General features: G+C 42.2%; 1 protein-coding gene across 1 annotated transcript in view; it reads left to right on the top strand.

Annotated features, from left to right (window-relative positions):
- The window catches only part of fynb (FYN proto-oncogene, Src family tyrosine kinase b), an 87,428-nt gene that overhangs the window by 7,456 nt on the left and 65,158 nt on the right, over positions 1-14,814 (top strand). Inside the window, exon 2 of the mRNA XM_085373126.1 lies at positions 13,348-13,416. The gene's annotated coding sequence lies outside the window, so the exon portion shown is untranslated. The remainder of the gene's footprint in view (positions 1-13,347; positions 13,417-14,814) is intronic.

Here is a 14,814-nt window from a genome sequence, read left to right as displayed (position 1 = left end):
AGTGCAGGCAAAGCAAGAGAATTTGAGCAAGCATGGCTGCTTCTCATATCCTGCTCAACATTTTCCATTTTTAATCCCCCCCCCCCCCCCCTTTTTTTTTCTTTTAATCTCTCCAATTCCATTTAGCTCTCAAGTCCATTTAGCCTTTATTCATGAGTTCAGCAGTGCACTGGAGCTCCTCGGTCTATATTTAAAAACCTCACCACTGAATAAATCGAGCAGAAATCTTTTAATTCTGCCAGCCATCTCCCCACTCCAGAGTTTTTACAGTGGAGCTGGAGCAGAGGAAAGACAGAGATAGGTTCCTTTACCAGGCTTCAGCCATACGCTAGCCTCTCGGCAGTTACACAGAGATACAATTGACTGAATGAGTTATCCTCAGACTTTGTAACTCTGTAACTATTTTCAAATATTTTGTTGGAAAAAGCCAGTCGATGCTGACTATGTATAAAATTATTATAGATGTCAGCAGTCAAGATTTGTATGTTTGTCATGCCAATTCTATGGTGGCTAATCTCATATCTGACATATAAGTTATGTTTATAAAGAGTTCTTGGTTTCAAGAAATAACAAAAAACAAGGAAGGATATTAGTATCAGCATCAGCGTGTGCAGATCAGTCGTTACATAAAAGTCAGTTTTAGGCCAGTAAAGAAGTGCCGAAGCAGGTTTGTGCACAAAAAGAACTTAGAGAGAACTCAAGTAACCAAGTGAAGCAATAATATTGGGTTTAACGTATTATTAGATATGTTTATATTTTGGGATCTTAACATTTGTATTGGAATTTGTTTGCTTGCTTGCTCATTTTCTCGGAAATTATTTGTCAGAGAGCCAAAGTTGTATTCAAGACATGTCATCATTTCCTCTGACATCAGTGGAGAAACTTAATTATAAGCAGTGCGGGCTGTTTTCTAATATTAGCTAATTAGCCAGCACCAACCCACATATCAACCTGCTTTCCAAGTCACAAAAATACAAAAACATACAATCTATTAATTGTATGTTTTATAAAAGATCACACCTAGTAGTTTTTCTGTGTGTGTAGTTTTGCAGTAACCAAGGGACAGTTACATACACGGGAAAACTGCATATATTCAGCATATTTCTTATGTAATAAAATTCCAGATTTGTTCAAACTCTTAACAGGTTGTGCGGTCTGCAGAGTTTTACAGGCCCCACACATATTTTAACAGGCGTGTCAAGAAACAAGCAAAGAATCAGATAAAATAAAGCTCATTACTGCAGACCATATACTACAGAGAAACTCAATCTGTAATAATGTATCATCAGTAGTTATTAGATTTAGTGGAGTAAATGCTTTGCTACCCGTCAGTTGGGATGGTTGCTGTCATCCTGCACAAAAGTTTGAACATTTTTTATTGAATTTATTTGTACAGCACCAAATTACAACAAAAGCCATCTCGAGGTGCTTGATATTGTAAGGTAAAGACCCTACAATAATACAGAGAAAACCCCAACAATCCAACGACCCCCTATGAGAAAGCACTTGGTGAAAGTGGGAAGGAAAAACTCCCTTTTTAACAGGAAGAAACCTCCAGCAGCAGCAGGCTCAGGGAGGGACAGCTATCTGCTGCACCACTTGGTGGTGATGGAAGAGAGCCTGATTAATAACAACTCATGATTAAATTCAGAGTTTTTTGTAAACACACATCAGACAAAGCTAGGAGTTGTCTGCATGCAGACAGCTTGTTCTTAAGTCAGCTGTGCTGATTGTGAGAGGATCGCTTTACTTCATGCTTATGCTTGTTGAATACGATGTTTCATATGACTCTTGTTGGCTTTTCACCTACTAAGGAATAGATTTGATTACAGCAACTGCTGCTGTCAGCTCTACAATAAGACAGACAGAGAAGAAAGGGCTGCAGAGCTAGCATAAACTACACACTGTTGTTTGGTGTGTGAGGTTACTTGATTTGAATCTTCTGTTTTTTATTTGTATATGTGCTTCTCAATATGTTTTATAGTCTGCACGTATCTATTTTAGTCATACGTGCTACACAACCGAGCGCTGTCACTTTTGTACAGTATTTTCCACGTCACAGAATCGTTTTTTCTCTCTTTCCTCTTATACTGTTTTTTATTGCTATAATACTGACTGAAAGAAAAAAGCTAGATGTTAGAGCTCTGTTCAGCGCCTGACAGGTGAGCTGTGATTGGTGGAAAAACCATCAGCTGCCCATCAACTTTCCCAGCATATGTTTTTACTGGTTCAGGGGCACAGGGGCATCTTTCTTGCATGAAATGTGTTAGACATTAAGCAAAGCAAAGAGTCTTGATGTAGTCAGCATAATGTATGCAGCCATTTCGTCACAGGGGCTCCCAAAATGATCCAATGTGTCAGGCCGATTATGTGTAGTGAATGCATTCATTGGATTGGGTCAAGGAATGGCTTGCTGTAAATTCACAAGGACGGTGCTTCTCCAGAGAGCGTTAGCATGAGCATCTCCGAGCTCTTTCTCCGCCAGTCACAAGTAGCAATCATGTGGGCGTTGATCTTCGTTGATCGAAGCGACGATTGAGGCGCGTGATACATCTCGCTGTGCTTTATTATTTATTAATGATATGTTTATGGTGGTGGCGTGAGACTGATAACGAGTGTTTGTGTTTTGACTAAAACAAAAGTGCTTTCTGTACACACGCTAACGGCACTGAGAGTTTTCATGCATTATTAAGTTGCTGTGAATTTTCCCTGCTACGTCCAATGTCACGTGTGGGACAAAGGCTGGATTCTGTCTCAACAAAGCCTTACTGTGCCACATGTTGAAATCTGCATAGCAGAGAAGCAATTATGTTTTATGGTCTCTATGAATTTCAAATGCAGACTTTATGGTTTTGCTTTGTGCCCACAGACTTTCTGTCAGATTGTGGTGGACAAATGAGTGTTTCTGTGTGGAAGCTTTTGTTTCTGAGCCTTTACCTTTGTCTTAGCAACTGTGACAAACTCCTCCATGGATGGAGGTTTCTATTATAGCCAGTTTCCACCACTATATAGAGCCCCCTGATCCGTGTGCTGTCCGTATTACGCTGTGGTCTACGTTTCACTGTGCAGCGTCATTTCCCTGCATTGCTGATGCAGCTGCAAGATGCTGACAAAGGAGATGATTGCTCACCCTGGCAGCAGCAGTGCACTGGCACACCAGGCCAAGGCCTACACCAGGCCCCCATTAAATGGCTGTGATGTTGCCAAGGGATAGAGCTGCTGGCAGAGCAACAGAGCTTTATCTTCAGGACACCCTGGCACATGTTAAATGAGTTCCACAGCTTTGAATCAGCATATGCTGATAGGATTTTTATCATTTCTCAGATTCCCGTAGGAATAATGCACTATATTGCAATCGAAAGGATCTGAATCGTTTGCAATGAGATGTGCATGGTAATGAGTCACATAGCTTAAGAAATGAGTGATTTGTCTATAGAGGCTGCGGCCAGGGTTGAAAAGTTCAATCTAAAGCTGAATCTTCCCTAAGCTGCCATACACTGATGCTCCTCTAAGACCCCGACTGAAAGAGATGTGAAACTGAGCAGCACTCGAGCTGAAACATGAAATGTTCAATTCACATTCAGTTTTGTCACCCAAACATAGGGTCCCATTTGTGTCCTCCAATCACACATCAGACATCCATGGATGTTTTGTATATCCACTCTCTCTCCTCTGCACATGTCCAAACCATCGCAGCTTTACCTTTCTAATCAACCTGACTTGTTCCTCTCAGTCCATTCTGCTCACTTGCACTGAAAAACTTCACATCTTTGACTCTCTCACCTCCAGCTTATCCTCCTGTCTTTTTATCTGTGCCTCTTTCTCCAAACCATACATCATAGCAGGTCTCACTACCTTCTTTTAAACCTTCTCTTTCACTCCTGCTGTGTGTATGCGCAGCTTCATTCGCATATTTAATAAAACCATTAAAAATCTCCTCTCTAACTATTTAAAATAAATAAATAATAATATGTTGATGCCTTTTTGCACTGCAGTTAGCAAGCAGCAGTCTGTTGGTCCTTGTTGAGCTCAGCATGGCAAGAGAATAAGTTCCGGTCAGAGCGATCCTCCAGGTCACAGGAGATCATTTTGGCTTGTTTTAGATACCATATCAGCTTTATCTATACTGTACTAGAGTAGCTTTTCAGTTGAATATAATCTTATACTGGCTCTTATTTTGCCTTTTCAGGCCATTCTCTTACTTAGTGGAATTAGAACTGCAGCATTCCAAACCTCCCCTGGCATTAACATCAACATGAAGCGTCATGGCACACAGCTGGCCGAGCAGCGCCTCTAGGTATACTGTTTAGGCACCTTAGGACTTTTAGCCATATAGCGTATGTCCTGATAACACAAAATACAACATCCTCCATATCACCCACTCTCTGTCTACCAGTCATTCTGGAGTTTCCCTCACTCTGCTGTCAGTGCGGTCTGTGGGAGTAAGATCAGTTGTTAATTCTCTCTTCTTATGAACACCCTCAGTTTTTTTCTCACTTTAATCACCTGGCAAATCCTTCTCTGATGTAAGGATGCGGAAACCCAGAGGAGGAGGCCTAATGTGCTGTTAGGATAATGGTTCATTTTAATCCACTCTTCAACAGCGTATGCCAGTCAGACTCTCACTGGTGGTGCTGGTCAGTCAATCAAATTAAATCTCTGAGGGAAATATTCGGGATGTTGTAACGTGGTACGTCTTTACCATGAGTTGTATCAGAATGTTGGAGGACAAAACACACACAGCTGAATATAAAATCACTGTTGAACTACCACACTGTCTGCAAGATTGCTCCACATCCATGTAAAGGCTACAGCCTGCAGCTGTAAGCTTTGCCAATGCAGCTATTATTGAAATGGCAAAGTGCCCTACTTACCCTTTAGAGACTAGCCCTAGAATGAACCACAAGTGGGTGGCTGACAGCGAGCTATATGTTCAACTATACAAGTCAGAAAGACAAAGTCGCCCACCACAACAGAAACTTCTTGGGTTCACTTACCAGCAGGGGTCCCTCCAGCTTGGCGAGGGTCCCCAAAGAATTGTGGCTTCCTCTATGTTTCCTCTCCTTCTACACTTGCACTTGTCTCCTGCTATAATTTGCTGGAGGAATCAAGGAAATATGGAAGGAAATGAGTCTCCAAAAGGTTACAAACATGTATGGTATGATCCTCAAGCCTATCACTTGGATACAAATACAGATGTAAAGAGCATCTGCTCTATTTTACAAATGCATATGTCTGAATCTGAAAACCTCACTTCAGCACAAATGTCTTTTCACTCACTGATTGCATGAGTTGTGTGCATAGATCATATCACATGTAAATGAGGTTGTGAGACAAATCCACAAATGTGTGCTATATTCAAGTGCGAGATAGAAAACTTGGACATCTGGGCTGTAACTCTTCACTTCTCGACTGTGACGTATACATTTACCAATTGCAGACTCTGTATAGTAGCATATAAAGGTTACTATATAATTGAAAGAAATTCCTGCTATATGGTGGATGCTCTTCTGCTGAGAAGACAGTCGGACAGTGTGAAACAATACAGAACAATAACCCTGTGGCTCATATCTTAGTTATAAATTCAGAGGAAATGTTGGTAGTTAAGGAGTAGTTGGCATGCTCTTAATAAGACTGAAACATTTATTGCTTGGTAATATTTGACAAATAGTTGAACCAACTATATTAGTTATGAAGCTATTATTAATGTTATTGTGCTGTTATCAGAGAATAAGAAGATGAAGATCAAAGGGTCAGGTTTAGCTACACCTCTTTACAATTCTTACTATCTGTTTAAAAATCTGTCTAAAAAAGAAGTATACTAAATTAAGTCTAGTACAGTTACTACACTGCTTATTCCCTAGGTGCACTGCACAGTGCATAAACATGAGTTCATGGTTGTAATTAGGTTATTATCTTATTTGTATCATTGCTAAACCTAGATGCTAAGGGCTAACAACAGAAAGCAACGACCATGGAAGTGAAAACCAGCGTGTGTCAGAGGTGATGGGGTTGCACTGAGGTCCAGCTGAACTGTGAATCACAGAATATACCATGGAGCAGGAAATGAGCAGAATAAGAACACTTTCAGTATTCGGATGCTTTCTAAACAGGCAGCTGTTGTGTTTGGGTGTGTAGCTGTGTGTGGTTGCTGAGTTCGGGTGACGAGGACTGGAAGAATGTGAAAAGTTTTTAAAGGACAATAGAAGACTTGTGACCATTAATAGATGTGCATATGGAGCCGCTGTTGACTGTGCTCACTTGGATGAAGTACAAAAACAAAAGCAGCACAAACCCTGATTTTTGTTCTCGTGCTCAGTACATGCAGCGCATGTATTTCAGCCCCCTGTCCCTGAGTGGCAGCTCAGCACACTGAATCCGGATCCCGCTGCGTGTCCGGCCACTTTAGCGGCCCACTCATGTGTCCCGCTAGCCAAGTGGCAGCGAAGGAGCAGAATGACTGCTGTTGTGCCCCGGCCAGTCATGTGACAGCTTTCGTGTGGCTGAATGACTAACACCCCCCCCCCTCAGCCGGGTGGGCTGCAGCTGAAGGAAGAGAATCAGCTCGCTTTCTCTGGGGCCTGACATGGTGAAGCATGTCGCTCGTGGGAACACTGCAATTTTGTGCTGGTAAAGAAGACTTAAATCACAGGTTTCAATTACACGCTAAGGTCATCGTGAGTATTTTGAGACTCCCTCGCAGTTTTATGTACAGATCACCCAAACTGGAAAAACATTAGTGCAGACAGTTGTGTTTCTAGGACAAGTGCTGTGTTGCCGTGCTGCTGCTGACTGTGAAAACCTGAGACTTCACAGGAAAGAAAGTGTCAAACCATCATCCTGTTGTCCTCATATCTTTGTTTTCTCTCATTTCCTGTCTCTTCAGCTACTTCTTTTTCTGTTTTTGTATCGGCCAAGAAACAGAGTAGCCAAAGCACCCACCTCCACCCACGCCTACACCATTTAGATGTTACACCAGGCTGTCCTCGATAAATATCTACCCTTATACATTTTTGCACTTTATCTAGACAAAGTCAAAAGCTGCGCATTAAGGAATGCATCTTTTTCAGGTCATTTCCCATCATACCTTGCTTCGTGCTTATTGATCTTAAGCAGCTGACTATCACCAGAGAAACCACTCAGACATTCCGTAAAGGCCTAATTCAACCGACGACAGGAAGTGTTCATGTAAGAGACCCCCCAAAAAACCAACAACAGCAGCAGCACCGTTCAGCGTGGGCGTCTGCTGTTGCAGAACAAACAGTTGCATCACATCAGCAAAGCCCGCCTGCACTTGTAGTGTCACCGTTGATCCGCTCCAGCAATCAGCAAAGCCACAGAGGCAGATTAAATTAGATTAGCAGGACTGAGCTTTAAAGTCAGATCAGCAGCTAATGGCTTCTAACATATTTTGGCAGCAGCAACAGTGCGTCTTTTGTAAATAAAGGGCAGTTAGGAGGAGCGCCACGCAGTTAACCCCAGCCCTGCTGCCACACAATCACTCCACTGTGTAATTCCGCTGTCAGTCAGAGATCTGGCAACCACTGCGAAGTTTATTCATGCCCGCGTGGAGATTAACTTGTGGGGGAAAAAAAGAAAAGTAGCGTGTCAGAAATGGTCTGTGTGTGCTTTATTTCTCGCACTTTTGCTCCCTGCACTTTTGAGTTAACAAATGAATGCAAGAAGAGCTTGGTGCTAGCATTGTAGATACAAAAGAGAGCCTCTGTTTTCTTTTATAACCAGTGTGTGTGAGCAAAATACATGGGTTTTTCTTTAACTACAGGTGGTAGGAAAGTACGCTGTGTGGAACTATAATAAACTTCAGCAACCTCAAAAGTATCTAATGTATTAAGACAAGTCAAAGGTAGATCTGAGTATTGGATGTGGACCAGTCTGTGTGAGTGGGCATACATGGTCACGCTCCTCTCCTTATCATACCTGGGGACAATATGTAGCTAAGACCAAAGAAAAAAGAAAATGAGCTGCAAACAGACAGAGGAACAGAATAAAGTGAATTTGAATGATTGGAGGTGACAAGAAAGTCTAAAGCTGTTGTATTACATTTTTCCACTTATGGCTTCCATGGATTTCATTCATTGGTTTCATTTAAATTTGACTTAAAAGATAAAAACTCATTTTAAATACTTTTAGGCTGAGTTTTCACAAAACTTACCAAAACCCATATTATAATACTTATTACTGAGTGGCACTGCCGAGAAGGTCTGGGTTTTGAATCCACCATCTGGCCAGGCCCTTTCTGTGTGGAGTTTGTGTGTTCTCCCTGTCTGCATGTGCTCTCTCTGGCTGCTCTGGCTTCTTCCCACAGTCCAAAGACATGCCTGAGCTTAGGTTAACTGAAGATGCAAAGTTGGCTGTAGCTATGAATGTGAATGGTTTTCTGTCTCTGTTTTGGCCTGTCCAAGGTGTACTCTGGCTCTTGCTTTGTGCCGGCTGGGATTGAGGGGAGCAGCAGCCTAAGCAGAGAAGCCCAGACCTCCCTCTCCCCAGCCACCTCCTCCAGCTTGTCCAGAGGAACACCGAGGCATACCTAGGCCAGCCGAGAGATTTAAGCTCTCCAGCGTGTCCCAGGTCTGCCCCGGGGCCTCCTGCCGATGGGACATGCCTGGAACACCTCACCCAGGAGGCTCCCAGGAGGCATCCTTGTCAAATGCCTGAACCACCTCAACTGGCTCCTTTTGATGTGGAGGAGCAGCTGTTCTACTCTGAACCCCTCGCTCATGGCTGAAATCCTCACCCTATCTCTAAGGGAGAGGCTAGCCACCTATTTCCACCGCTTGTATCCGCGATCTCATTCTTTTTGTCACTACCCACAGCTCGTGACCATAGCTAAGGTGTCTCTGTATTTATATATATGTGTGTGTGTGTGTGTATATATATATATATATATATATATATATATATATATATATATATATATATATATATATATATATAATATTCTGTAACTCTGTAACTTCTGTCGGTGCTGTGCTTTTTTGGAAATCGAATTTCCCAGAGGAACCCACCCGAGGGATTAATAAAGTTCTATCTAATCTAATCTAATCTAATCTAAGGGTAGGGAAGTAGATCGACCGGTAAATCAAGAGCCAAGAGCTTCCATTTTACACTCAGCTCTCTCTTCAGTACAATACACACACACACACATATATATACAGTGGGGCAAAAAAGTATTTAGTCAGCCACCGATTGTGCAAGTTCCCCCACTTAAAATGATGACAGAGGTCAGTAATTTGCACCAGAGGTACACTTCAACTGTGAGAGACAGAATGTGAAAAAAAAATCCATGAATTCACATGGTAGGATTTGTAAAGAATTTATTTGTAAATCACGGTGGAAAATAAGTATTTGGTCACCTCAAACAAGGAAAATCTCTGGCTCTCACAGACCTGTAACGTCTTCTGTAAGAAGCTTTTCTGTCCCCCACTCGTTACCTGTATGAATGGCACCTGTTTGAACTCATCATCTGTATAAAAGACACCTGTCCACAGCCTCAAACAGTCAGACTCCAAACTCCGCCATGGCCAAGACCAAAGAGCTTTCGAAGGACACCAGGAAAAGTATTGTAGACCTGCACCAGACTGGGAAGAGTGAATCTACAATAGGCAAGCAGCTTGGTGTGAAAAAATCAACTGTGGGAGCAATCATCAGAAAATGGAAGACATACAAGACCACTGATAATCTCCCTCGATCTGGGGCTCCACGCAAGATCTCATCCCGTGGGGTCAAAATGATCATGAGAACGGTGAGCAAAGATCCCAGAACCACACGGGGGGACCTGGTGAATGACCTGCAGAGAGCTGGGACCAAAGTAACAAAGGTCACCATCAGTAACACACTACAACGGCAGGGAATCAAATCCCGCAGTGCCAGACGTGTTCCACTGCTGAAGCCAGTGCATGTCCAGGCCCGTCTGAAGTTTGCCAGAGAGCACATGGATGATACAGCAGAGGATTGGGAGAATGTCATGTGGTCAGATGAAACCAAAGTAGAACTTTTTGGTATAAACTCAACTCGTTGTGTTTGGAGGAAGACGAATACTGAGTTGCATCCCAAGAACACCATACCTACTGTGAAGCATGGGGGTGGAAACATCATGCTATGGGGCTGTTTTTCTGCCAAGGGGACAGGACGACTGATCCGTGTTAAGGACAGAATGAATGGGGCCATGTATCGTGAGATTTTGGCCAAAACCTCCTTCCATCAGTGAGAACTTTGAAGATGAAACGAGGCTGGGTCTTCCAACTAGAGCTGGGCGATAGAACGATAACGATATGTATCGCGATATAACTTTGACTCGATAGAGAAATTAAGCTATCGCGATAGACCTCGCCGCTCTTGTCCTCAAGAAAAAAAAAAAAAAAAAAGGTCAGCCAATCCAAATTAAGTAGCGCAGAGCCGAACCAATCACAGCCGCAGCATCACGTCGCGTGACTTGTTACGTACAGCACAAGTGCCAAGCCGCACGTGTGTTTGTTTGGGAAGCAGCCAGCGGGTAATGGAGGAAATGAGTGTGCCAACTAGAAAAATCAACCGAGCGTGACCGAAGAGAAAACAGATGATGGTTCCAATGCCGGAGAGATTGTCGAACGGAAGAGCCATAGAAGTTCCGTAGTGTGAAGGTATTTCGGCTATTTCAAGTCTGACAAAAAACAGAGTAGCGTGCACTGTAAATTGTGCCGAAAGCAAGTCTGGAAATACAATAAACTGGTGCATGCGTCACACTGTGCGCCACGTTATTGTTTCGGTGAAATGAATTTCTACAATACTGTTACTGTTAATTCTACTCTCTGCAGTGTTTAAATGCTTACATATACACACAGTTACTGTCCCTCCACACATACGACTCGGTTCTGATTCTATGCCCCAGCTTTGTTTACTTTTTCCCACCGAGGCTTCTAGACTTCTGATTGGCCAACATTTCGGCACGGTTAGGAATCTAGCGCCACCTGCTGCTTTGGCATGTTCATAGCAGCGTTTTCCTTCATTTCTGCCTTTATGTGTGGACGGGATTATTTTTTAAAACGAAAACGGAAAATCTCCGTTTTCAAAGATACCCGTGTACATGTGGACGTAGCCTCAGTCTCTGACTGGAAGCGCTAATTCGTCATTCGGCTTTTGTCAGACTAAAGTAACTGTTAAAACTGTTTGAAAAGCTCAGCTATACAACAAGGAGAGATTGAGAATTTCCTTTTAGTTCTCAGTTTATTTGATATTGACAAAAGTTAGTCAGTTTTGTCTGTTCTTCTGTAAAACAAACTAAGATTTATTTTTAGAATTAATATTTTGTTTCTAAGTGGAATTGACAATTTAGTCTGTTTTGTTTGTTCTATTTTGAAACTTAAACGCTTTAGTGGCTGCCTTTTGTGTAGTTTGCAATATTTGCCTTTATTTATCTGAAAAAGTCTCATGTTCCTTAAGTACATCTACCCTGTTGAACTTATTATGGGAAATAAATATTTAAATAAAAACAAGCTGCTGATTATTTCACATTTTACTTGTGAGCAACGGCACATTTAAATCTTACAAATATAGTTATTTGGCTTATATCGTGATAGATATCGTTATCGCCTGAAATGAAAAAAACATATCGTGATATGAAAAAATCTCATATCGCCCAGCTCTACTTCCAACATGACAATGATCCAAAACACACCGCCCGGGCAACAAAGGAGTGGCTCCGTAAGAAGCATTTGAAAGTCCTGGAGTGGCCTAGCCAGTCTCCAGACCTCAACCCCATAGAAAATCTGTGGCGGGAGTTGAAAGTCCGTGTTGCTCGGCGACAGCCCCAAAACATCACTGCTCTCGAGAAGATCTGCATGGAGGAATGGGCCAAAATACCAGCTACTGTGTGTGCAAACCTGGTAAAGACCTATAGTAAACGTTTGACCTCTGTTATTGCCAACAAAGGTTATGTTACAAAGTATTGAGTTGTATTTTTGTTATTGACAACTCAATGAACCAGCATCTGGTCAACACATAACAGAAAATCTAGCAAGTTGAATCTATGAAAAATGCAAACAGTAATGCAATTTGACACTGAAATTGTATTTTTTGCACCAACAAAGTGATTCCCTGATAGCTATTAAGAGGGGAAAATTGTACATATGTTCAGTCTAAAGCCATCTGTAAATGACAAGGAGCAGAATTTCCTACTAGGGAAGCCAGGAGAAGTATTCCGTTATAATACAGACTTTAAATATATCAAATATGGACTTTCAAGCTCTTCTGTACAACCTTTTTTTTCTTTTCTGTACAACCTTTATTTTGCCCTATATTATGCATCCTAAATTTAATAAACATGCAAACACGTGGAATGCACCTATATAAAATAACTGCATAAAATTTACCAAATTGAGAGGTGGCTGCACAGTACTGTATGTGTGTTTTACTTTAGGCACTTTAAGTTGCTTTTGTTGCAAAAGCTGTTCAATAGAAAATAATTTCAGTAGCTTAAGCAGTGGCACTCTTTACATAATAACAGGGCACAGGAGCCTGAAAAATCGTAGCCAATCCCAGGACGGCGATGCCCAAAAAGTCAGATCCTCCTCCTGTCTTGCTGGATTCACATGAAGAGTGAAGGTTTATTAGTCTGTGGACGTAAATAGGCATGTAGAAAACTATAAATGTTATGTTTTCTACATAGCATTTATTTCCTCATTTCCTGTGCTCCCCACCCTGTGCTACCCCATTAAAAAAATCCCTCCTCCTCTGAGGCAGTTTGAAGCACAGAACAAAAGTGGAAATCAAGTTGTAACTTTAAAAAATGCAGTGAGAGCTACAAACACTAGTAAAGTTGCATTAGACTGTATTATTATAAGCAACATTTTCTTATTCCAGCATCATTCATGCTTAGAATGCAGTCAAGCCTCATTCAGTGGCAGATGGCAGTGAGGGATGATGTCCTACATTTAGCAGCATCGTCTCATTTGCACCTGGACGAGTGAATGAATAGATTTCCAGAATGCACCTGCTGGAGAGGCTGTCAGAAATGGGGCCACCACACAGGCCTGTGATTAAAGCCAGCAGTTCCTGCACCCTTCACACTAACCTGTTGTTGACTAGTTGAATGTCACAAATACAGTGCCGCCATGCTGCTGTGTAAGGGGGGATTGCAGTTTCTGTTCTGCTAATTGGATCGAGGTCATTCATTCCAGCTGGACACATCTGCTGCTTTGTTTTGTTTTGTGTCTTTTGTGTGTGTGTATGTGTATAAGACCCATTTTCCGCAGACTATCGTGAATGACGAGGTCTGGCACATACGCAGTTGATATTCATGTTTTATTGAATCGCAACAATGAATAATTGAGCCTCTGTGTGTCTCCGCAGGGCCTCTGTTTTGGCGAAGCACAACGCAATGTGGAGGAAATAAAGATCCTGATACGCTGAAAACCCGAGGTATGAGTCTTCACACTCCACTGGACATTTGTAAGCTGACACAAACACACTTGTGGATGAACTCGGCCGTGTTTACTCTCTTGCTCACACACACACACACACTGCCATGTGAAAATAACCTCATAGCAGATGGCCCACAAAACCTGCTCATTCTGGAGGATTTTCCTTCAATGGATGTGGGTCATAAGGATACTAGAGCAAGCGCACACACATGCATTAAAGCACATGCGTACACATGAAGCGGAGATAGTTGCCACAAGCTAACCTGCTGTTCCAAATAGGCGCTCATACCTGTGGTGCGTTAGCTTGGGGCGTGCAGCGTAATAGTGGTGCGCCACTGATGTTGTTACAAGTCTGACCTGCAGGTCAACAGCTGCCACCAGCTAAAAGCTAAAGTGTTGGATTCCTTCTTGACCTCCATTTCTGCTGCTGCCATCTTTAATACGCAGTACAGCACTAAGGTCAACCTGAAAAATTCCTGTGGGAGTAAAGGTAAGGTCAGCCGGTGCCCACTGCAACCTCTCCTCAGCTCTGACACATCAGTCCTGTGTGTGTGTGTGTCTGTTCTCTTAGTCCCATGCTGCATATATCCGGGGGTAAAACTGCAGCGGAAAAAAACATGTTCCCATTATTTCCTAATCCGAGTGTGGCTGCTAGGTTAGACTGGAACATGACGGCACTTATATTAGATTGGTTTTCGACAGCCAGCAGCAGCACTGTGTTCTTTGTTTCCTTCTTGGAGTCCACAGTGCACAAGCACGTGATACGTTTTGTTTTTTTGTTTTTTAAGTGAGCACAATGTTGCATAAAAAATGCACTTTGTTCCTTTGTGTGGGTTTTGTGAAGGAGGGATCTGATAAATGACAATGTGGGAATGGTAGAAAGTGCTGATAAGAGAGCCCCCATCATGTATGACAGAGAGTTAGAAAAGAGCATAACTGACATTAGACTCTGCCTTTGATCATTGTTTAACGTTGTACTGTGGTTGCCTGAGGCTACCAACTACTATAACTGAGCTGAGATGCATGGCGCAATAAAAGTTGTACTCTAGTATCGTTACCGTTGTCGTTATTCGTTCATACACTTGGACCGAACTGGCCGCACTGGACTGATACAGAATTCAAATTGTTTAATTTATTCAATGCTTTTCACTTAACATAAACAGTAAAACTTTGTAAACAGTAAACCTGATATTGCTTCTTGAAATCTAGAAGAAACATTGCAAAGTCCATTGTACTGCGTAGAAACATACGTCTATGTCTACCTTGATGTTCAGGAGTCCAGGATCTGCAGAGACAAAGGACAGGAGTTGACTTTTAAAGCATGTACTTCATTGGGATTCCTACTGTGATCACAAATGTTTAAGTCAAATTGAATTGAATTCAATTGAAATATATG

Source organism: Diplotaxodon limnothrissa, linkage group LG15 (assembly GCF_057381915.1).
Source record: "Diplotaxodon limnothrissa isolate DT_005_m linkage group LG15, D_limnothrissa_male_GT1.1, whole genome shotgun sequence".
NCBI lineage: Eukaryota > Metazoa > Chordata > Actinopteri > Cichliformes > Cichlidae > Diplotaxodon > Diplotaxodon limnothrissa.
The sequence above is the reverse complement of the archived record's forward strand: the minus strand, read 5'-3'. Positions and strand labels throughout refer to the sequence as shown.